The 23871-nt window shown below is 38.4% G+C and overlaps 3 non-coding genes across 3 annotated transcripts; all 3 read right to left on the bottom strand.

Annotated features, from left to right (window-relative positions):
* Positions 1 to 4747: 4747 nt before the first annotated feature.
* On the bottom strand, positions 4748 to 4843 carry Trnam-cau (transfer RNA methionine (anticodon CAU)). The gene is made up of 2 exons: positions 4807 to 4843; positions 4748 to 4783 (listed from the first exon to the last, which is right to left on the bottom strand). It is a non-coding gene; the product is annotated as a tRNA-Met (tRNA).
* A 9845-nt stretch (positions 4844 to 14688) lies between these two features.
* Positions 14689 to 14784, bottom strand: Trnam-cau (transfer RNA methionine (anticodon CAU)). The gene is made up of 2 exons: positions 14748 to 14784; positions 14689 to 14724 (listed from the first exon to the last, which is right to left on the bottom strand). It is a non-coding gene; the product is annotated as a tRNA-Met (tRNA).
* Positions 14785 to 23383: 8599 nt separating this feature from the next.
* Positions 23384 to 23480, bottom strand: Trnam-cau (transfer RNA methionine (anticodon CAU)). Its single transcript has 2 exons — positions 23444 to 23480; positions 23384 to 23419 (listed from the first exon to the last, which is right to left on the bottom strand). It is a non-coding gene; the product is annotated as a tRNA-Met (tRNA).
* Positions 23481 to 23871: the final 391 nt, after the last annotated feature.

The following is a 23871-nucleotide window of genomic DNA, read 5'->3' as shown; positions in this document are numbered from 1 at the left end:
CCATTGGAGGTGCGAGGCAGTCGGGTTCTGACGTTCGTTGCGATCAGTACAGTGACCGTTGGGTTCCGTTTCTATTCGTGCAGTCAGCTGAGCTTTGTTAGTTACCTTCGCGCCGTGGCTGTCATTGGTTGTTGGTTCGCTGTGTGTTGCCGTGGTTCTTCAGTGAAACGCTTCGTCGCCCACGACGAGACTCCCCGTCTCCTACACAAGATACTCATACAACTATTATATCTAACTTCGGGTTAAAATGAGCTAGGAGCAGTTTTGAAGTAAGGATTTTTTTTATTTCTTGGAATGATGTCTGGCAATCCGCTGTCCACTCCCAAGTTTTATCCTTCTTTGGTATACACATGGGTGCGTACAATTTGTGCATGTTAGAGATAACCCTTGGTAATAATTTGCCAAGCCTAAAAAGCTTTGTAATTGTGCTATGTTTTCCGGTGCAAGCATTTCTCTAATAGCAGTCGCCCTGTCTGGGTCCGGGCGTCTGCCATCTTTATCAATGATATGTCCTAGGTACTTGATTTTTTGTAAAAAGAATCCACACTTGTCTTCTTTGATCATAATTTTGTATTCGACTGAATACTTGCCTGATATGGTTTGCGTGTTCCTCTCTGCTTTTGCTCACTATTTTAGGGAGTGGAGTTAATGCTTTTCAGGCTCTCCCTAATAAAATAGATATTTCAACACAAGCTACTGAATAAACGAACAAACGACTTCGTAAAACGTTCAAGGAAAAGGTTTGTTGAAGTAAGGCAAGATGCCATTTAGATATAGCTGGGATAGAACTCGTCTGCCATTGCCCGGTAGTTATTCCCAAGTGTGGACCGTCGATACCGATGTAGGCAGAGAGAGAGAGAGAGAGAGAGAGAGAGAGTGAGGAAACAGGTCCGCTCTCCTTGACGTCTCGCTGGATAAGTAAGAGTTTTTCTTGTCCGGAACGGAAGCAGTTATAGTTCCTTAAGGGGGTAAGGAAGATCCCTGCGCTATGCCTCTGATTGGTCAGTATGTGCCATATCGCACAGTCAGGGGAGGCACTGACGTACAAGAACTCGGGACAAGATCAAAGTGTAGTATCTGTTCTTCAGATGCTGCACTTCTATTTCTTGTTCTCTTTCGGTGGAGGAGAAATCCTTCACGACTGAGACAATTTTTATTTTTGTACCTTTTCTCCACGTTAAAAAACGACCCTGGTGTCTAACTCTGTCCCGTGGGGAGGCATAGTAAATAGGTACATAACCCTCTGCTTTGGCTGAAAGCCGACAGAGAAAAAGGTAGCAGAACGAATAGCAAAAAAAAAAAAAATTGAAATAAAAATGTCAATTTATTCACGTTATTTTTTTGTTTTTACGAAGAAAAAAAAATGTTCTTAGTTTTCTGTAAAAAGTTGGGGAATATTCTTTTCTTTTTTTTATAAAACGTTATTTTTTGTAGAAAGGAGAGAAAGAAAAGTTTCTTTTTTAACAGAAATATACAGTTTTACATAGTTTCTTTGGCCAATGTACCCATCGGCCACTACGTGTAGTGGTCACATAACTGTTCTCACGTGGAGCATTTACCTCAGGTGTATGATGATGCTGTGTGTATGTTGGAGGAATGTGTGGCTCATGTATTAATGTGTCCAAAAAGGCTCTTTTTACTCTATCTATGGAAACTGTCTCTTTTTTACCACTAATGTCGAGGATAAAAATTTTATCAGTGCGTGAAAGCACGCGATAAGGACCAGTGTAGGGTGGAGTTAGGGGAGCTTTTGCTGCGTCCTTTCTAAGGAACACGTGGGTCCATGTTGATATGTCCTTCGCAACCAAAGATTTTATGGTCTGTTTCCTAGGATGCATTGGTGGTAGCTTACTGAGATAGGCGCATAGTCTGTTGACATACAGAGCTGAGTCAGTTGTTGTATCCTCTATCGGGGTTAGCATCTGACCTGGCAATGATATAGGTGCTCCATAGACTAATTCGGCTGCAGAATATCCCAAGTCCTCTTTGATTGAGGTACAACAGCCAAAAAGGACAACCGGTAGATATTTGCTCCATCGCTGTTGGTCAGGGTAAGCACGTAATGCTGCTTTCAATTGGTGATGGAAGCGTTCAATCATCCCGTTAGAAGCAGGGTGATAGCTTGTAGTGCGAATACGTTGGATCCACAGCATCCTGGAGACTTCCTGGAAGAGTTGGGATTCAAACTGTACGCCACGATCAGTGGTGATGGTAGTGGGAACTCCGTAACGCGATATTCAGCTTGATATAAGGGCTCGTGCTACGGACTCAGCCGAAATGTCTGTGAGGAGAATGGCTTCAGGCCACCGTGTGAAATGGTCTATACAGGTCAGGAGATAAGTGAATCCCTGACTGACCGGCCAAGGTCCAACCAGGTCGATGTGCACATGGCTAAACCGAGTGTCTGGGGTGGTGAATGTTCCAAGGGGTGCACGGATATGCTTGTGCACCTTTGACTTTTGGCTGGATACACAGGAACGTGTCCAGGCAGTGATATCATGCCTCATATTTGGCCAGAAAAATCTAGCTGTAATCAGCTTCACTGTGGCTCTGCATCCGGGGTGTGCCAAATTGTTTAGGGTGTCAAAAACAATTCTACGATGAATCAATGGAACGAATGGTCGAGGTGAATCCGTTGAGGTGTCACAAATGATCTACGTGTCCGAGGTAGGCACGGGCAGGTATGCGAATTTGCAAGTTGCAAATTCAGGTGACAACGGATCCAACGTGTCCAGACTTGGCTGGTCTAAGGCCATTTGCTGTAAGTCGATATCCGATGGTGATGACAGAGAATTAATGGGAAGGCGGGACAAAGCATCTGCCGCTGCATTCTGCTCACCTGAGATATGTCGGATATCGCTGGTAAATTGCGAAACAAAATCCAAGTGGCATGTTTCATGGGGAGAATATTTGTCCGGCTTAGAACGAAGTGCGTATGTAAGCGGACGGTGATCAGTGTAGATCACAAATTGACGGCCCTCGAGTGAATGTTGGAAATGTTTCAGTGCGAGGTACATTGCCAGGAGTTCACGGCCAAACGTGCTTTAATGTTGTTCTGCCGGTTTCAGCTGTCTCGAAAAGGATGCAAGAGGTTGTAACTGGTGTTGGTGCTGCTGTTGCAATACTGCACCTACAGCTGTGCCTGATGCATCAACGACTAGTGAAAACTGGGCATTGGGTACAGGATGTGCAAGTAGAGATGTTGTCGCTAGTTTTGTTTTCACTTCATTGAAAGCTTTTAACTGGGCCTCATTAAGTGAGATCTGCTCATTTTTCTTCTTCCTGTTACGTAACAGGTCGGAAAGAGGAGCTAGAGGATTCGCACAGTGTGGGATAAAGCGTCTGTAGTAGTTCAACAGACCGAGAAAGTGCTTTAGTTGGCGAAGTGAAGTGGGTGGTTGAAGGTCTTGCAGAGCCTTCACCTTTTCCAGTAACGGAGATATACCATCTGGGCTGATAATGTGGCCCAGGAAAACTAGTGACGACGCACCGAAAACACATTTACCAGGGTTAATCCTCTCCTGGTATTCCTGAAACCGTTCGAATAGTAGGCGGAGGTGAGTGACATGTTCCACAGGTGAGGCACTTGCCACGAGGATGTCGTCTATGTAGTTATAGAATTGCTATCCGTGTCTCTCGCGTTCTTTTTCATAGGAATCCACCACGTGGGCCAAAAGAGTCTGGTGCAGGAAATAATGTCTTCTTTTTTCGTTTTTTTTTATACGGTGACGAAGAAAAAAATGTTCCCGTGAGGAATTTTTTTTTTTTTTTTATATATATATATCCTTCTAGGGGGTGTGAAGTTTATCCGTAGTATTACTTTTCTTGAGGAAAGTATTTCAGGAATTTCTGCTCGCCATCCCTTTCCTTGCTTAGACGGGGTAGAAGTCCGGCTCGCCATTCAATAAACTTGTGTACACGTCGGGTCACCATTTTAGGGAGTGGAGTTAATGCTTTTCGGGTACTCCCTAATAAAATAAATATTTCAACACAAGCTACTGAATAAACGAACAAACGACTTCGTAAAACTTGCAAGGAAAAGGTTTATTGAAGTAAGGCAAGATAGAGAGGGTGGGCGACTATGTAGTATTTGTGTCTTCAAGAAACGATCCTACCAAGTATTATCTCCTCTTTTGTGGGTTAGTATATTTTCTAGCCTGCTGTCATGATACAATCCTCCTAGGTATTACTTCCTCCTTCCAGTATCTCTTTCTAGGTATCTCTTCCTCCTTCCAGTATCTCTTCTATTGTCATGAGACCACCATCTTTTCAGGCAGAATCACCTTCTGCGAGGGAAGGGTACTATATATTCATTCCTAAAGATTTTGTTGTTGTTGTTGTACATCATTCACCCTAGGCGGGTTGAACCGGCTTCCTCCAAAGGAGGAAGTCTCATAGGAATATTAAATTCACAGACAGTCCCCGGTCGCTTGTAATGTTTAGCACATTTTTGGATCAGGAAGCCAGTATCTTCAGACAGCCTGATCTAGGAGCACCGAATGTTATCTTCCGAAGAATTATTTCTTCCATTTTTGGGGTGGGGGTAATATAATACCTGTTATCACAAGACCATCCTGTCAGACATTTTCTCATCCCTCCGTCATGATGGCATCTCACGCGTAGAGATAGTAAACAGTATCATCTTCAATAGAATCTTGTATTTTATTCGTGTATTCAACTTCAACTTCAGGATGAGTCTTCACTACGTTTAAAAAAAAAAAAAAAAAAAAACGAAATGAAATCATCGTTCCCCAGGTGAGGATCGAACTCACGACCTTCAGATTGCTCAGGGATTTTAGAATTGATTATGAGACTGACGCGCTGCCTACTGCGCTACCGAGGCACATGTAAAACTCGCGTGTAAATTAAAAAAAAAAATAACTCAGAAAAAAGAAAAAGAAACAAAAAGTGAGTTATGTGAAAGAAGGAAAGAAAGGCTGTAATTTGATTGGCTGTTTGCAAAAACATCACGCTTCAATTTCAAATAATACTTTTATCGTTAAACGCACAGATGTAATGGATGTATGTAAATTTAGAAGCGTCTACCTAAAATTAAAGACATTGTCCGTCGGTTACTCAATCGTATTATAGGGATCATTGAAATGCCTCACATATTTCGCTTAGTATTCGTTCACCGTCCGAAAATGTTGAATAAAGTCGATTTTTTTGTCGGGAAATGGTACTTTTGGTAAAGTTTATCATTTAAAATGGCGGACGATTATGATGTTATTAATCGTCTGCTATTTTCTTTAATTTTCGTTATATTTCGGATGCATTTATAAAAACGACTTACGATTAGAAAATATTTCCTTTTTCAATTATATTGCGAAAATAAAACTTTTGTGTGTGTGTGTGTGTGTGTGTGTGTGTACACGCGCGTGCGTGTGTAAATATGACCTTACGCTACAACAGAACACTAACCAATCTAATGTATTTTTTAAGAGGTATTCGAGGTCGCTGACAACGAATCTGATAATAAAACCCGATGCAAATTTACCGTTTGCATGGTATGAACCCCTGGACCCTAGGACTATTTTGCGGTATTTATTTCACTGCTACGTTAGTGTTTTCTTATCGTGGAGAAATCTTTAGCAAAAAATGTGGTTCAATTTTTTTGCGTTGTTACGTAGTTTTTTTAATGCTTTTTAATTGATCTAAAAAAGTAAAGTTTTCACGAGCGGTTTACAAAAACATATTTTTATGTTTTTCGTCTTTGGAGGTGAGGATTATTCAGTTATAAAACTTGTGTAGTTTAACAGGTGTTTCTGCAGTTTAATTATCCGTTTTTTTTGGGGGGGAGGGGCGTAAGTAACGCACCGACATTTAGTTATTAGAACAAATACCTTTCATGAAATTAAGAAAAAAAAATAGTTTTCACCTTATTTAATAGTAAAAATAATGGTGGCAGTAAGTTTTCACGAATGATTTACAAAAACATATTTTTATGTTTTTCGTTCTTTATTTGGGGGGGGGGTATTCAATCATAGAACTAGTGTAGTTCAACAAGTGCTTCTGCAGATTAATTAACCATTTTTCCGTAAGTAACGCGCCGATATTTACCGAGTAGAATACCGTTTAACATTTCACAGAATTTCTGGGGGAGGGGGATGGGTAAAGGGCGAACGTGTTATAGTGCGGCCGCCACAACACACCCGCCCCCGCCTTCGCCCCCCCCACTCTTTAGCAACATTGGCCCGTCCTTGTTTTTGAGGGGAGTTTGACCCTGTGTTAAGAGTCCATAGACAGCTTTTTTTAGCATTGAAGAAACCGCAAATGTCATGTTGGTCTGTGAGTTGTTGGATCTTTCTTCCTCCACCAATTGTTCTTAAGAGTGTGTGTGGCTTCTTGGACAGTAGCCTTGCATTCCCACTGCTGTTGTTTCTTTGCAGTTGATCGTTCAAACGGGCACACAGGCTTTTGCTTTTAACATTAACAAGTCACCTAAGCTTTTCATTGTTGCCATCAAACCAGTCCTGATGTTTCTTGGTTTGAAAACCCAGGATTTCCTCACATGGCAGTCTTGAGCAAGTTCCAGTGGTCATGTACGTTTTGCGGTGTTGCTCATGTAGCACTTGCTTGGTGAAAGTTTTGAAGTTGTGTAGGATCTTGAAGACGTCTGATATCAAACTTCTTGACGTTCACTTTGCCTCAGCGTTTCATTGACTAGATCTGCAACTTTATGGTAAAAGAGAGCAGGTGGTGCTCCGTGCAACAGTCATCATGACGCCTAGTGTGTTGAGTACTAGTTTGCGATCTCTAGCACGCACGAACACATAGTCAATCAGGTGCCAATGTTTGGATCTTGGATGCTGCCAGGTGACTTTCCGCCAGTTCTTTTGTCAGAAGAGTGTATCGGTGACTATCAAATTATGTCAGAAACAGAGTGCCATTCTCATTGATGCTTCCCACTCCTTCCTTGCCTATCGTTCCCTTCCAAAGAATTTAGTCCCATCCAGCTCTGGCATTGAAGTTTCCCAGAAAAATCAATTTCTCTTTACATCGGTTGCAAGTGCTGGGACATATACAGAGATAACAGTTGCGTGTTGATTATGGGTGAGTTCAATCCTTAAAGTCATGAGTCACTTGTTGATTCTAACTGGTTGTTCTTTCAGCTTGGGGAAAAGGCTATTTCTAATGGCAAAACCAACTCCAACTGATTCGTGGTTATCTGCATTCAGGCCCTTCCAGAAGAAAGTAAACTGTCCCTTTTCCTGCATGTTGTGTTTCTCTCAGAGCTGATATATCAAAGTTGAATCTTGTGATGAGGGTTGTTCGTCTTTCTGGTCATTAATTCAGAGTGTCCATTCAAGCAGATCATGAATTGTGCCTGGCAGTAGATGCATCTGCAACTAGTATTGGAGCCGTCCTGCAACAAAAATGTGGCATGGATTGGCAGAAAATTGACAGAGGTGACAGTTCTTTTTCCAGAGAATTGTTAACCATTTTCGTCAACACCTGGAAGGTCAGCAGTTCCATATACTTACAGACCATAAGCCTCTATTAGGTGCATTGAAGTCTTCCTCGGACAAATATTCACACAGAGGGATTCGCTAGATGGACTACATCCCTAGTTTAGGGGTTTCCAAACTTCAAAACACCATGGAGCCCCTGAGCAGGGCAAAGGTTTTTCAAAGAGCACTAACAAGATAATTTCTAAAATAAATATGAAAAACATTAATTTCAAATTTTAACTTATACTTGTTCATTAGTTGTTCCTGTGATTTTATTATATTTTTGTGTTTACAATAATTTTTTTTGTTTTTGATTAATAAAAAATTGTTGCATGTTTTTGTTAATTTATTTTTTTTTTTACTTTTTCATGAACCATCCTGAAACTTTTTACACCTGTCTGCAGCATATCTCTTTTCAGTAAAAAAATCATTAAATGTTTGCAGCCATCTGATTTTTCCACATAAAGCATTTGGTCCTCTTTAAGGAAGGGCTTGCGGAGCCAATCAACTTCACTCACGGAACCCCAAAGTTCCATGAAGCCCACTTTGGGAAACCTTGCCCTAGTTCACATCCGACATCCAACATGTCAAGGAAGGAGACAACATCCGACCTGATACCTTGTCACTCAGAATTAGCTCCTTCCAATGATGTCAACTGAAAGATGCCCAACTCATTTTTATGCGTAAATGTGATACTATAGTGGACCACCTTCGAGTGGTAGGAAGTAGGAGAAAAAAAAAAGAAACAGAAATAGGATTTATCAGTAGACAATAAGCGGGAAGATAGACAAAAGAAACTTGATATTTTCGCATTTAATAATCTGCGATTTACATAAAGTTACTTGGGTGTGCCCGGCAGATGATGGGAATAACCAGAAATGGCTAGCCGATCCTTTCTTAACTGTTAAGCCACTATGAGCAAATGATAAGATTGTCAATTAGGGTGTGACAAATGACGAGACTGAACAATGAATGGCGATATATTTAGTTTTTACGACGGTTGGGAATGTTTTTTACAACAGTGTCTGATTAAAAGTTTGAAGCAGTTGAAGTTTGAGGCATCGATCGACTGTTGAGTCGAATGCTTATGACAGTTCAGGGCTGGAGACAGTTGGAGACAGACCATTGCTTGGGTCAAGTCAGAAAAGTTTTGCAAGATCAAGATTAATTGATAGCAACAAACAAACCCAACCTCGACAGGATGTAAATATGGACTGTTCTGTCTTCAGACCGGGCTCTTTTTTAACAAGGAACACACACTTTAAGAGCACCGGTGCCTCGTGCCTCATTCTCATTCATCTCTGTGCGAGTTTTTTCATATATAGTTTTCTTTCTTATTTCTTCACTTCCTGATCTTTCTTTAATGGAAAACTTAGCCGTTTAGGCATTCCAAATGAAAAAAGAAAAGGAAAAAAATGTCATATCGCTATCCTTCGAGAACTCCGTGTTCCCACGCGATCTCGCCCCAGCATCGTTTTGCGATTCTGTCCTTCCTCCCTTTTAACCGCGGAATTCAAAACGATACGGACGAACTTTACTCGACTCCATGAACTGGACTTTCCCCGTTTAAGCCATGAGGTACGTTTAGAACACCCTATTATTCCTTTACCTGGCTATTCCTTCTATGAAGAACTCGAAACCCTGTTTCTGTTTATTTAATCTAGTGTGTGACTTCTATATTTAATTTGTAGAAATTCTAATTTTATTCTTTCCTTCGTCGCCCGCACAGAACTTGTATCTTTTCTCAGACTTCTGTTATTTTTATTTCATGGGCGCTTGGGTAGTTTATGCGCCGCACTAGAATAACAACCTTTGTAAAAAAGAGACATAACCGCTCCATACTTTCACCTAACGATTTAATAGAAAAAGAAAAAAGAAAAGACATTTTCTAACCACTCCATACTTTCGCCTAACGATTTAATAATAAAAAAGGACATTTTTTAGCCGCTCCAGACTTTCACCTAACAATTTAATGGAGAAAAGACACTTTTCTAACTGTTACGGACTTTCACCTAACAGTTGATTGAAAAAGATAAGACATCCCAGAATCTGTAAATTTGGAAGCCTGTCCAAAACATAATTATTTTCATGCATTATTTCCCTTTGTTTAATTATGTTTTCTCCTTTTAACTATTTGTTTTGTTTTTGTTTCAGATTTTTTTTACCTAATTAATAAAGCGTTTTCAACGTAATAGTTGTTTTCGTTATGTTAATTTGAGTTTATCTGTCTGCCCAACGCACGCTTTCTAAGTTTTACTGCTAGACGGTATTGTAGGTACCTGAAAGCAAGATTCTGAGGAATAACTGCCGCGAGTTCCAGAACATGGACCTTAGCATTTAAACACACACACCCAGAGCCAAACCAACATGTAAAGCATTGGAGTCTGTGTCTTCGTGTGTTTTCTCCACATTATTTTATTTTTTTACACTTGTGAGTCTGTGTGCTCCTCCTGACGGTCACCAATGCATAAAAGACGACAACACAGCCATACAAATATAATGGAAAATTCACAAAAAAAATGATGCCCCCCCCCCAATTAGTCCCCAAAGTTCCCAAGGACTTAACATATTTAAAATTGAGTTCAACACCATGCAGAACTGTTAAATAGACATACACAGAAAATTTTGGACAAATATGGTAAAATAGTCCCAAGTGCTTTTATTAGCTCTAAAAGAGTCCCTGGGGCACATCCAAAACTTATCGCGAAGTATAGACAAACAAAATTATATAGAAATCAGTTAGTTACAATTTTTCAGAAAATTTTATAAAAACCCAAGGCATCAATTTTTGTTTTTAATAAGCACAAAAGTGTCAATTTTAGCCATTTTAACCCAAAAGGCACCCCTGGGAAAATCTGTTCTGTTACTTTTTTACTCATATCATGTCTAAGGTTTGTGCAAAATTTAAAAAAATTCCAAGGGGTAGTTATTGAGGAAAGTGTGGACAGATGAACGGATGAACAGACAAGGGGGAATAAACCAAAAAACAACTTTATTGATTATCTTCATTAGTACGATTTGTTAGTATTGGAAAGGGTTCTTGTGTGTTGTGTAGATTAAAGATTAGACAGTAGCAATAGCAGTGTCAGAAATTTCGTGAAAATAGTGAATAATTCCACCCCATCTTTCCAAGCTTATAACTCCTCGAAAAATGTAATTCAAGCCCTAATTTTTTTTTTCAATTAAAGGAGTAAGGACCAAGGTTTTATTTAAAAAAAAAACAAAACAAAACAATGTGTTTTTTTTTTTTTAAAAAGGTTTTAAACTTCGGACTTTACAGGTAAATTTCTAAAAAACTGATTTTTTTTTTTGTTTTAAATTTGAATATATTATTTATTGACCTTTTCTCTTCAATTTGTGATATATAAACCTATTAAACATAAATTAATTATTTACTTTTTAATAGACATTTCAAAATGAGAGGCGTAAATTATTCGACCCCCTATCTTTCTAAGCTTATAACTCCTCGAAAAATGTAATTCAAGCCCTAATTTTTTTTTCAATTAAAGGAGCAAGGACCAAGGTTTCATTAAAAAAAAAAAAAAAAAAGACAAAAAGAAAAAATGTGTTCTTATAAAATAAGGTTTTAAACTTCGGACTTTACAGGTAAATTTCTAAAAAACTGATTTTTTTTTTTTGTTTTAAATTTGAATATATTATTTATTGACCTTTTCTCTTCAATTTGTGATATATAAACCTATTAAACATAAATTAATTATTTACTTTTTAATAGACATTTCAAAATGGGGGGGGGCGTGAAAATGGGGGGGCGTGAAAATGGGGGGGCGTGAATTTAAAAAAAACGTTTGTCTAAAATATTATATTCGGTTTATTGGAAAGAACATAAAATTTCACATTGACCCTGAAAATATCGTAAAAATAGAATCAATAGAAAAATTTTGATAGATTTTTAAAATTTAAAAATTTAAAAATATTGAGTTTAAAAATTGAAAAATATTGAGTTCGGAAAATTCATTACTGTTTTAAAAAAAAAATAAAAATATTTTTATTACTTTTAAAACAACTGTAATAGTTTATTTTGGAAGTATAATCCATAAAGAAAATAAATAACCCACTTTTAACAGAGAAATTACGAGATTTTTATATTGTATTCGCAGTTTCGTGTTAGGGGTGTCAAAAATTCCTACAAAAATTCTGATACTGCTACAGTAGCAATGATGCATTATTTGTCTCTTTAAAGATAGTAGTAGATACGTGTGCCATGAAAGATTAAAGGCAACACTGTAGGAAAATAAGAGTTCATTTATGTACCGTATGGAAGTCCAGTTGCCATTGTCAGAAATTTAATTTCTTCCTTCTTTTCGTCGTTATCTTTTATCTTTCCTCCCTTCTTTCCTTCTTTAACTTTACGTCTTTTTAACGAGCTGCTGCTGCTGCTGCTGCTGAAAGAATCACGCCACAATTGAGATACTTTTCCCGCGAAAATTCAACAAGCGAAAGTCAGTTTTGGACAGAGATTCCACGAGGGTAACACGCAAGTTACGAACTCTGGTCCTACTCAGACATTCATGTCTTAAAAATAGTAAAGTTATTTCATTGTTCATAGGAATGAATAATGAGTTTCAGAAAGAGTCAAATCAAGTTGGTTGACTCGAAAAGAAAGAATCAATTCTAAGAAGAATTGATCTAAACTGGACGCACGAGATGCGATTAAATGTCGGCGTAAGGAAACCGAAATGTCTAACCAGTGAGAATTTCATCTGACAAGAAGGACGAACGGAGGTTTTACCTAACAACGTTGACTTTTCAAATTCAAGGATTATTTTCAAAGAACTTTAAAGGATTCTGTCACTGAAGTGAGGACAGATCGATTTGGAGTGGCGTGAAGAAAATATTTATGTAAAAAAAAAGGACTCACACACACACACATATATATAAAGATAAAAAAGAAAGGTTAAAAAAAACGAAATCATTGTTTTACGCAGTAAGTTCTCTTATTCTAATTTTCTCTTATTTCTGTACTCTCTCTCTAGTGTTAATTAAGCCTTTAGTGCTTGCCATAAGGACATTTTTTGGCAGTCGAATTGGTGAACAAACATATAAACTTTTTTCTCAATAATTGAACTTTGCAGCTTTGCTGCCTTCTTTCCCCAACCCTTATGCTTTCTTTTTCCCTCAATAAAATGTCAATATTTTTTTATTCTTAAAAGTATTTCCTTGTCTTTATTTTTTCATGTCCTGATTTTTCTAGGCTTATTAACATGAACCACGTGGGATAACCTTCACGGGACTCAGTGAATAAATTTCCCGCACCATGCTGGATTCAGTGTTTCTCTGTCTTAGTCGAACCTCGGGCCTGAAGGCCAGGTGAGTTCTGTCGAGTCCAAAGAGAGAAGTTAGGGACAGATCCGTACAGTATGGAGTCGTTGTCAGTCCAAGATCCAAAAAGAAAAAGAGAGAGAGTGTTACCGTGTGCTTAACCTTTGCGGCACTTCTACATAATTGGGATGAGATCTTGTAGTCGATAAATGGAGTTTTCAAATAAAAATTTAAAAAAACAATAGTTCCAACTGATTTTTTTTTTTTTTTTTTTTTGTTTTTGTAAATTCTAATAAGTTACAATGGTAGCTTTTACCCGACGTTAAACAATCACTTTCGCGCGCATCATTCATCAGCTTCTCCACATGGGAGCACCAACAGTGAGAATTAACATTTACATTGCGTATTTCATCATGTTTGCTATTAGCGCCCGACTTTTCTCTCCTAAAAAGTTACACACATTAACTTTACGCCAAAAATCTTCTTTCCTGAACAATCTCACATCCTTACGAACTTTTTTTAGTTTGTTTTTGCTTTCTCGTTGAGTTTTTTTTTTTTTTTTTTTTTTTAAATAAACGATTGAGAAATCAATCATTTCAAATTTAAACCTATATTGTTTGTTTGGTTCCTTCTCGCCACCGTGTGCGCTTATTCCTAACATAACATGTTCCACTATACGTGGATTCGACTAATAAATTCAGGTACGCTACCGCTTGTCATTGTATTTTGTTTGTTTATTTGGTAAATATCCAGATACGCTACTACAGAACACCGACCACTCTAATTTGTTTTTTTATAGGTAATTGAGGTCGCTGACAACGAATCTGATAGTCAAACTTGGGGCAAATTTACCGTTTGCATGGTATTTACCCCTGAACCCACGAACTACTTTCCACCATTTTGCAGCTTCCGTTTATGCAATGCTACGCGCATGCACGCTGTAGCATAAACGACGGCTTCACCAAGCAAACTACGTTGGGAGGAGGGGATTTTTTTTTTTTTTCCAGGATATAGAATTTTCTAATTTTCAAAAATACATTATAGCACTTTTTGGGTGGAAAATTTAAAATTAGCTGAAAAAGAAATAAAACAAGAAAAGGAAAGCACTCCAAGTTGGAGTAGGGGGGGGGGGGTAATTTATTTGTGGTTTTTTTTTTTTTTTACCTGGAACATAGAATTTTCAAATTTTCAAAAAGTAACGCACCGACATTTACCAAATAGAACACCATTTAACATTTTCCGAAGATTTTACTGTGTACATTGGGGGCGCGAGCGGGGGGGGCGGATGTGATGTTGGGGCGCGCGCGCCCCAACATCACATCCGCCCCCCCCGCTCGCGCCCCCAATGTACACAGTAAAATCTTCGGAAAATGTTAAATGGTGTTCTATTTGGTAAATGTCGGTGCGTTACTGACGGAAAAACGTTTAACTAAACTGCAAAAGCACCTATTAAGCCACAAGTTCTATAATTGAATCCCCCTCCCGCAAAAAAAGAATGAAAAACAAAGATGTTTGGTGCTTATGTTTTTGTAAACCACATTAAAAACTACGTGAGACAAAAAACAAAAAAAAAGTCCCAATTTTTTGTACTTTTCTTTAACTGTAAGTCATTAAAAAAATGTCAGTCCGTAATTTTTTGATTGGTACGCCATGTGAGAAGGCAGTTTGCTAGATGAAGCAAGCCATCGTTCATGCTGCAGCGCACGCGCGTAGCATAAACGGAAGCTGCAAATGGTGGAAAGTTATTCGTGGGTTCTGGGGTTAATACCATGCAAACGGTAAATTTGCCCCAAGTTTGACTATCAGATTCGTTGTCAGCGACCTCAATTACCTATAAAAAAACAAATTAGAGTGGTCGGTGTTCTGTAGTAGCGTATCTGGATATTTACCGTTTATTTATTTATTTATTTATTTATTTAGCATTAAAATTAAAAAAAGAAAAAATTGCAAAAACTTATGCCCCAGGTGAGGATCGAACTCACGACCTTCAGATTACTCGAGCAGTTGACAAGTGATTATGAGACTGACGCGCTGCCTACTGCGCTACCGAGGTACATAAATAAAACTCTACTGATACGATAAATACGTTGTGTGAAAAAAGAAAAAGAAACAGGCCGTTGTTGGCTGTGGCTGTTACCGGCTACTTGAGTAAAATCAGGTCACGCTTCAATTTCAGATAAAATTTTTCATCGCTAAACGCATAGATTTAATAGACGCATCTTAATTTTAGATGCGTCCAACCACTTAAAATAGAAGGCATTAATCGTAATTAATGGCTTAATCGTATTATAGGGCCATTGGAATTTTCTTATATAAAGGATCTTTGGTGCTTCTATATTATTGGGACGAGATTTTGTAGTCGAAAAATGGAGTTTTCAGATAAAAAACAAAAAACAAAAAAAAAAAACAATGGTTTCAACTGATTATTTAGCACTTCTGCATGACAGTGACATATTAGCAAGAGACGAGTTATCGACCCCTGTTCTTCGAAAGACAAATGACATCTAGCTGTCATTATGTGAACCTCAAATATAACGCAAAAATATATAATCACATAAATAACACAAATGTTAGTTTTAACTAAACAAAAAATATATGAATAAACACAATTGCCCAATTATGTTTACACATTTATTATACACTGACAAACATTTAAACAACAATAAAACACAATACAATAGCGACAGTTCGATAAGACTCACCGACTGGTGGAAAAAGTTCTCAGAGCTCACCTCGTGGTGGAACGAAGGTTCTCCTCTTCTTGAGAGGGAAAGGCAACACGTCTGCCCGTAACCAAAAGGAAAAAACAACAAGCCTTAGAGCAGGGGCAGATTACTCCTCCCCGGTGTCCTCTAATTTTTAGTCCCCTACAACACTCCCCCACCCCCCCAAAAAATACAGAGTACTTTTAATTGAATGTTGTGAGAGGATTGTTTTTTTTTTTTGTTGTTTTTTTGTAGAGACAAAGTCTCTTAAATGGGCAGGCCATTTTACCTGTCTGCCCGAACGTGTTTTTTTATAAGGGCGTTTTTCCAATGTCACTTCGACTGGCATCCTTTGTGAGGGATCTACTTCTAAATATGCATCCTCGAGTGTTGCGGGTTTCAATCTGTCAATTGAGATATTTTGTTCTTCGTCCTTAATGAGGACGCTGAAATACTTCTTGTTTTTCTTATTGACTTTAAAAGGTCCGTCGTACGGTGGTTGCAGGGTATGCGACCTAGCTGTATCGCACATATGTGTTAGCGCCCTTGTTTATTCCTGATGGAGAATATGCCATTTTGGCCATGGTTCTTGTCAGTTTATCAACAAATGATGCAGGGTCCCAAATTTTATTTGGTGTATCACAAAAGTATTGTGCTGGCAGGCGTAGTGTGGTACCATACAGCGCTTCTGCTGCTGAGCAATTCATATCCTTCTTCACTGCTGTGTGCAAACCCAGCAAAATTAGAGGAAGGTGTCCTAACCACTTTGTATTGCTGGTAAATACTGCGCGTAAAGAGGCCTTTAGGCTGCGATGTAGACGTTCGACTGCTCCGTTTGCTTGTGGATGGTATGCTGTCGTGTGTATACTTCTAGTGCCCAAAAGTCCTGAGAGTTTATGAAACAGTTCGGACTCAAACTGTCTACCTCTGTCAGTTGTCACATTTTCGGGACACCGAATCTTGCTACCCATCCCACGAGGAAAGTTCTGGCTGTTGTGTATGCTGTCATATCCGGCATTGGTAAGGCTTCAAACTACCTTGAAAATCTGTCGACACATGTCAAAAGATAGCATTGGCCTTCACATGTCGGAAATGGACCGGTGATGTTGAGGTGTATGTGCTTAAACCTCTCATCAGGTACTGGAAATGTGCCTAGTGGCGCACGTGTATGTCGACCGACCTTGGCCTTTTGACACTGCACGCACTTCTTTGTCCATTCTCGCATGTCTGCTTTCATCCTCGGCCAGACATACCTGTCTGTCATCAAACGTATCGACGCATTGGCCCCTGGGTGTGATCACCCGTGTACCGCGTTGAATATGTCTTTCCTTAAGGATGCTGGAACATATGGGCGCAGTTTGTTAGTGCTGATATCACACACTATTTTTCTAGGGCTGTTGGGGTGTGTCATTTTCACCAGCTGCAGTGATGTTCCATTATTCTGCAGAAGCTTCTGCAGGTGCTCGTCTTTTTCTTTCTCCATAGCTAAGGTGTTGGCTTCGACGGAAGGTCCCAATGTGAAGGAGTTTATTCCTCATGACAGTGTATCTGCTGGAATATTGTCAGCTCCCTTCACGTGTCTGACATCCGACGTAAACTGTAGGATATAGTCCAACTGACGAACCTCTCGGGGAGAGTATTTGTGTGAGGAGGACTGCAGAGCGCCTAATAGAGGCTTGTGATTAGTCACCAAGTAGAATGGCTGTCCCTCTAAGAGCTGCCGATAATGTCTTATTGCGGAAAACGAGGCCAACAACTCTCTGGAAAATGTGCTATAGCGTGTTTCTGCGTCAGTCAATTTCCTGGAGAAGAAAGAAATAGGTCGCCAGTTCCCATTACATTTTTGCTGCAGGACCACTCCAATTCCAGTTGCAGATGCATCTACTGCCAGGCAAAGTTCACTATCGGATTGAATGTGGGACAGCTTTGCGGTGTCTTCTAATATGGCCTTTACTTTGTTGAATGCTGCTATTGCTTCCTCCGATAGTGTAATGTTGCAGTTCTTCACATTTGTCAGCATACCTGTCAATGGCAAAAGTACTTGGGCAACATGAGGGAGAAACCTACGATAGAAGTTAACTAACCCTAAAAATTGCCGCAACTGTCTCATTGTAGCAGGGATAGGGAAATCTCGGATGGACTTGACTGTCTCTGGGGATGGGGAAATTCCCTTCTCTGAAATATGGTGCCCCAAAAATATAACCTCGGATTGACCAAAAGTACATTTCGATGGATTTAAAACAACACCATATTGGTTCAGGCGATCGAATACTTGGTGCACATGATCTATGTGTTCCTGCCTATTCCTGCTAGCAATGAGGACGTCATCTATGTATGCACACACAAATGGCAAGTCTCGCAGAACCTGGTCTTTAAAACGTTGGAACGTTTGAGCTGCATTACGTAAACCAAATGAACACGCAAAAATTCAAACATTCCAAACGGTGTGGTGATTGCCGTTTTGGGAATATGTTCGGGCTCCACAGGGATCTGGTGGTATGCCCGAATAAGGTCTAATTTAGTAAAGACCCTATTATTCTGGGCCACTGCTGTTATATCTTGGATATGTGGTACTGGGTACCTATCCGGCTTCGTAGCGGCATTTAAAGCTCGGTAGTGCCCACATGCCCGCCATGCATTTGGACCCTTACTAACAAGATGAAGAGGCGAGGCCCATTCGCTATTTGAAGGACGAACTATGCCAAGCTGATTCATCTGCTGAAATTCTGCTTCCGCAGCTTTTATTTTTTCAGGTGTTAAACGTCTGGCTTTACAATGGACGGGTGGGCCTTTTGTCTCAATGTAATGAGTTACAGTGTGTGGTAACACTTCCTTTTGAAAGGAGGGGACCGATATTGAAGGATATTCCTTCAACAGACTCAGGAAGGCTTCGTCCTGGTCTCCATGTGCTACCTGTTGACCTAATGGTGTGCCAGTCCCCACCACCCCACATGCTGCAAGTTGTGTGCTTAGACACTGGCCTGACATATCTACCACCAGGCCAAATGCTTGCAGAAAATCAGTACCCAGTATAGCACTGCTTACGTCAGCCACTATGAAAACGTGGATAAACGATCTGCGTAAACCCAAGTTAAAGTCCATGCACCTCTCCCCATAAGTCCGTATTATCGAACCGTTTACAGCTCGCAGTGTAAATTTACAGGGAGGAGACCTTTTGTCCACTGATGTTGCCGGGATAAGGGAAACTTGTGCCCCACTGTTCACCAAAAACGAGATGCCTGTATTTTTATCTACAACATAAAGTAGGCAGCCAGAGCAGGATGCACCGACAGTTGATGCTGCTCTCATCTGTCGGTTTAGGCTTTTCCCTGCCCCTTATAGTTGCAAGGTGGAATACAAGAGTTGGCATTTTCGCCAAATCTCTTGTGCTTCCAACAAATAGCTTCTTGCTTGCGTTCCCGGGACTGGCTGCGACCTCCTCTGCTGCCATGTCCCTGCTTCTGTTTTAATGATAGTTTAGCGATGTCTTCCACCATTCTGTCCATACGGGCTTCCATCCGTTTTTGGCCCTCCATTAATTTTTCCAGAAGCTTGTCTCTTCCAGAGGTCTTCACGCTGGATACTGCAGACGATTGTGTGGATAATATGTCTGCAATGTGATCTGCTATTACAGCGAGTTTTCCACCAGTGTGGACTCGTTCTGAGCAGCGATAGCCACCTTATACTCCATCAGGATCCGTTGGAGGAAAATATGTTTAACGATGCTTTTATCCAGCTAATTTTTGTAACCGTTTTAGAAATTGGGACGGCTTGCTATCTCCCAGGGTCTCTTGTTCCAACAACTGCGAAATACGCTTATGTGTGGAAACAGTCACAGCAGTCGTGACTCTCTCCTTAAGCACCTCGTACGGCTTTTCTGTAGGTGGAGAGATTATTAACTCTCTTACCTCAGTAATTGTATCCTGAGGTAAAATGGATGCGACGTAACAGAATTTCTCTGCCTGGTTGTCAATCGATTTTTGTTTGAAAAATAAATCGAGTTGAGCAAAAAAACAAAGCAGGGTCGTCGCGAACTAACGAGACATTAACGTTACAAGTTGTCGCCATTTAAAAAAAATATACATTTATTTATTTATTTTACCGCACTGGAAACTACAACAGTCTAGCAGCAGGGCATGGAAAGAAAGGAATAGTAATAATACAACACGGAGGGTAAGGGGGCACAGAGACAGAACGCAACGTACTCACCCATATCAGCCAATCCTGTATCATGCGCCGAATTTGACAGGAATACCGACAGCCGTTTCAGGAACGAAATTTTCCTATAAGGGATAATTTAGTTTCGAAAAAAAAAAAAACTTGTTGCATTTGTTGTACACGATTAAAACAAAACCCTAGTTCCATCCTTATTCTATCGACAAAAATATGTAAAGAATAGAAGAAAAATCGTGTTGCTATCTTAATTACGCTACCCTACAAATTTTATTTAGGGAATAATAATTAGAATTCTAGAAATAAAATTTACATCCTAACTTTTTCTTATTGTTCATAAAAATATTATTTTATTTTTTTTTTAACAGAACTTATTATTATGTATGTGCGTGTACCTATATATTTTCTCGGAGTCACCAATTTGTTAGTTTTAACTAAACAAAAAATATATGAATAAACACAATTGCCCAATTACGTTTACACATTTATTATACACTGACAAACATTTAAACAACAATAAGACACAATACAATAGCGACAGTTCGATAAGACTCACCGACTGGTGGAAAAAGTTCTCAGAGCTCACCTCGTGGTGGAACGAAGGTTCTCCTCTTCTTGAGAGGGAAAGGCAACACGTCTGCCCGTGACCAAAGGGAAAAACCAACCAGCCTTAGAGCAGGGGCAGATTACTCCTCCCCGGTGTCCTCTAATTTTTAGTCCCCTGCACAAAAATATAAAAATCGAGAATTGAATAAAAAATGCTGTAAGATATTCTCTTACCTCGGTTTTGCCCTTGACAGAATGAAAGAAAACAATCAGAAATCACAACAGGCTCACCTTTAAACTTCAACGTAAATTTTCCAAATTGCAAAAGATGTGTCATTTTTAGCTATCTGCCGAGCAGGGGTAGGTGTATCAGAATTTGGGGGGAATTTTTGACACCCCTAACACAAAACTGCAAATAAAATATAAAACACTCGTAATTTCTGTTTTAAAAGTTGGTTGTTTTTCTTTATGGAATATACTTCCAAAATAAACTATTAAAATTATTTAAAAAGTAATAGAAATATTATTTTTTATTTAAAAAACAAACAAACAGTTTTTACAAAGTGCCGGCGCGCCTTCATGCAGCCATTTTTTTTTAAGTAATGAAATCAATTGAATTTTACGAGTTAATTTTTTTTTTCAATTTTTAAACTTTAAAAATCTATCAAAAAATTTTTTAAGGGTAAATTTTTACGATATTTTCATGTTTCAATGTGAAATTTTATTCTCTTTCCAATAAACTGAATATAATATTTTAGACAAACGTTTATGGTTTGGGTTTTTATGAAAGAATTAGGGATGGGAAAGGACGCCATAGCGGCCACAACCAAGAATACCTGAAATGAATAACGTTGGAAATGTGTAGATTCTGACTCCATATAATTAAAGACAGACGAATATTGAAGGTTGAGAACCGATTTTATTTACTACTAACAATTTGTATTAGGAGAGGCAAAGTGTTCGTAGGATGGAATGTGATTTAACAAAGGAGATGAATGTTCGTAAAATGTTTGTAGGTATGTATGAATTGACAAGGAATGAATGTTCGTAAAATGTTTGTAGATATGTATGAATTGATGAGGGATGAATGTTCGTAAAATGTAACTTATCTTTTGGACGATGGAGATGGTTAGGGTAGGGCGGTCATCCTGCTGTCGGTGATGCGTGTCCTGGCTTGTAACTGGAAAGCGGGTGACTTTTTCATCAGCAGCTAGCAGCCCGGCGTCTTCGTCTTCTTTTTCCTCCTCCTTCTTTGGTTTGTGTGAATTAGGCAGTGTTTAGAATTGAAGGCGTTTGGCCCATAACATGAGAGCATAATCGGCTTTAGTTCACTGGTGCCTTATTTCTTTTTCTTCTTCATTATGTCTCTTCAGCTTTGGTGACAGAATCCGTCCATACGTTCACTGACGCAGAGGGGCGAGTTCTCTTCTCTTCATCTCTTTAGGTCGGGTGGGAGAATTTGTCCATGCGTTCACTGACGCAGCAGGGCGAATCTCCTCTTCCCTCTTTTTTGGTTCCCTCAAATCCCTCGTTTTTATAGTGGCCAACTGGCTCCTAGCGACTGTGATATTTGAGGTGTTTATTTTAGGCGCGGAGCTCTGCCATTGGTCAATAATTATTTTGTGGTTATCTTATTTTTTTCTTCCCAAACGGAAGCGATGCGTGGAGCCATGTGCAAAAGACGATTTTTCATTTTGTCTCTCATGGTGGATGCGTTAACATCCAGTTCGCTGCTAATTCACATTATGTTCCCACACGTTTTTTTTTTTTTAATTCAACTCCTCATTTTGAAATGTCTATTAAAATTTTAATAATTAATTTATGTACCAAAGTTTTATATATCACAAATTGACGATAAAAGATCAATAAATATTATTTTGTAAATTCAAACAAAAAAAGAAGTGGTTTTTGGAAATTTACCTGTAAAATCCAGTGTAAAACTTTTTTTTTTAAAACCACGTTGATTTTTTTTTTTTTTTTTTTTCCTTTTTGGAAGCCTATGTTCTGCTTATATAGTCCAGTAAGTAATGGACGATAACAACAATTTTTTCTATTTCATTCAATATTTTCTTTTTTGTAGATATTTAAAAAAGAAATTTCACTCGACAAAAAAGAATGAAAATATAATAAATCAAAAATTTATGTATTTCTTTGAGAAAAGAAAAACAAATTCCTGGAGTGTTTTTTTTTTTTTAAAGGAATAATCTTATGAGTAAAATTTGACTATTTTTAAACTATGGGAATACATATTTCTTCAGGCACAAGGCTACACGCCTAACATGAACGTGTGTGTGATTTTTACTGCCTTCTGTCCATCCGTAGTTCTAAACAAGGACAAACGGGGACTTCTGGTTTTTCGATAAAGACATAAAAATGCTTGCATTATCGCGCTTTTTTCAAACAGTTGTTTAAAAAATTCTTTTATTTAAAAAATAAATGGATTTAAAAATATAAATATGGATAAATTCTGACCAATGAAGAATGGAACTACAAATTCAATAGTATTTTTTATAGGTAAGTGATTTTTTCGAATTATAGCGATTTTTTATAACCAAAGTAAGTAAAATTTTGTTGATTTTCTTCAAATGTTTTTTTAAAGAAAACCGATTAAAAAAAAACAAATATAGCATAATTTGCTATTAAACCTGTTATTTTTTTTTAAATTTAGTCTTTGCTACTTTAATTGAAAAAAAAATTAGGGTTTGAATTACATTTTTCAAGTAGTTATAAGCTTGTAAAAATAGGAGGTCGAATTATTCATTTTTTTTTTTTTTTTTTTTTTTCACAAATTCTTAAGATCGGTTTCTGACACTGCTACCTGTGCTCAAGCCACGGCTGTGATACGAGGCATCGGTGAATATTGACCAAACATCTTTTAGTGCTAAAATTACAGAAAGATATCATCAAAAATAAAGCATCGATTTACGTTCAAAACCTTCAGTGACTTTTGGACACACACTCCACTCATGCACAGTTTAGTTAGTCATTGTGTATAATTTATGCTTGTTAAATATTTTCTATTTTATGTTAATTAAATCAATTAAGAAACGCTAATATTTACAGCAGCCTAAACAGATTTTTCTCGTGTTCAGCTTTTTCAGATTCAAGACTATTTAATTCGTGGATTCGACTAACAAATTCAGGTACGCTTGTCATTGTATTATATTTATTTATTTATTTAGCATTAAAATTTAAAAAAAAAAAATAAAAAAAAAATTAAAAAACTTATGCCCCAGGTGAGGATCGAACTCACGACCTTCAGATCGCTCAGCGGTTTTGATACATGATTATGAGACTGACGCGCTGCCTACTGCGCTACCGAGGCACATAGAAGTAAGTCTCCCATAAAACCCTACTCATACCAGAAACAGGTTGTGTGAAAAAAAAAAAAAAGAAGAAAGAAAAAGACCGTTGCTATATTTACGTCGGTCATGCCCGTTAACTGGCTGCTTGTGTAAAATCAGGTTACGCTTTAATTTCAGAAAACATTTTTTATCGCTAAAGGCATAGATTGAATGGACGCATCTTAATTTTAGGTGCGTCCAACCACTTAAAATAGAAGGCATTGTCCGTCAGTTAGCTTAATCATACTATAGGGGCCGTTAGAATTTTCGGTAAATATGAAGAATTACTCCACCCTCGAAAATTTCTTTAAACTTACCACTTGCATAGGTTTTCGGGGCGCTGAAAACGAAAATAACGTTTAAAAGTACAGC

This window comes from Euprymna scolopes, chromosome 32 (genome assembly GCF_053919585.1).
Source record: "Euprymna scolopes isolate OS-2025 chromosome 32, ASM5391958v1, whole genome shotgun sequence".
Classification (NCBI taxonomy): domain Eukaryota; kingdom Metazoa; phylum Mollusca; class Cephalopoda; order Sepiida; family Sepiolidae; genus Euprymna; species Euprymna scolopes.
This window is presented reverse-complemented; position numbering and strand designations above follow the sequence as displayed.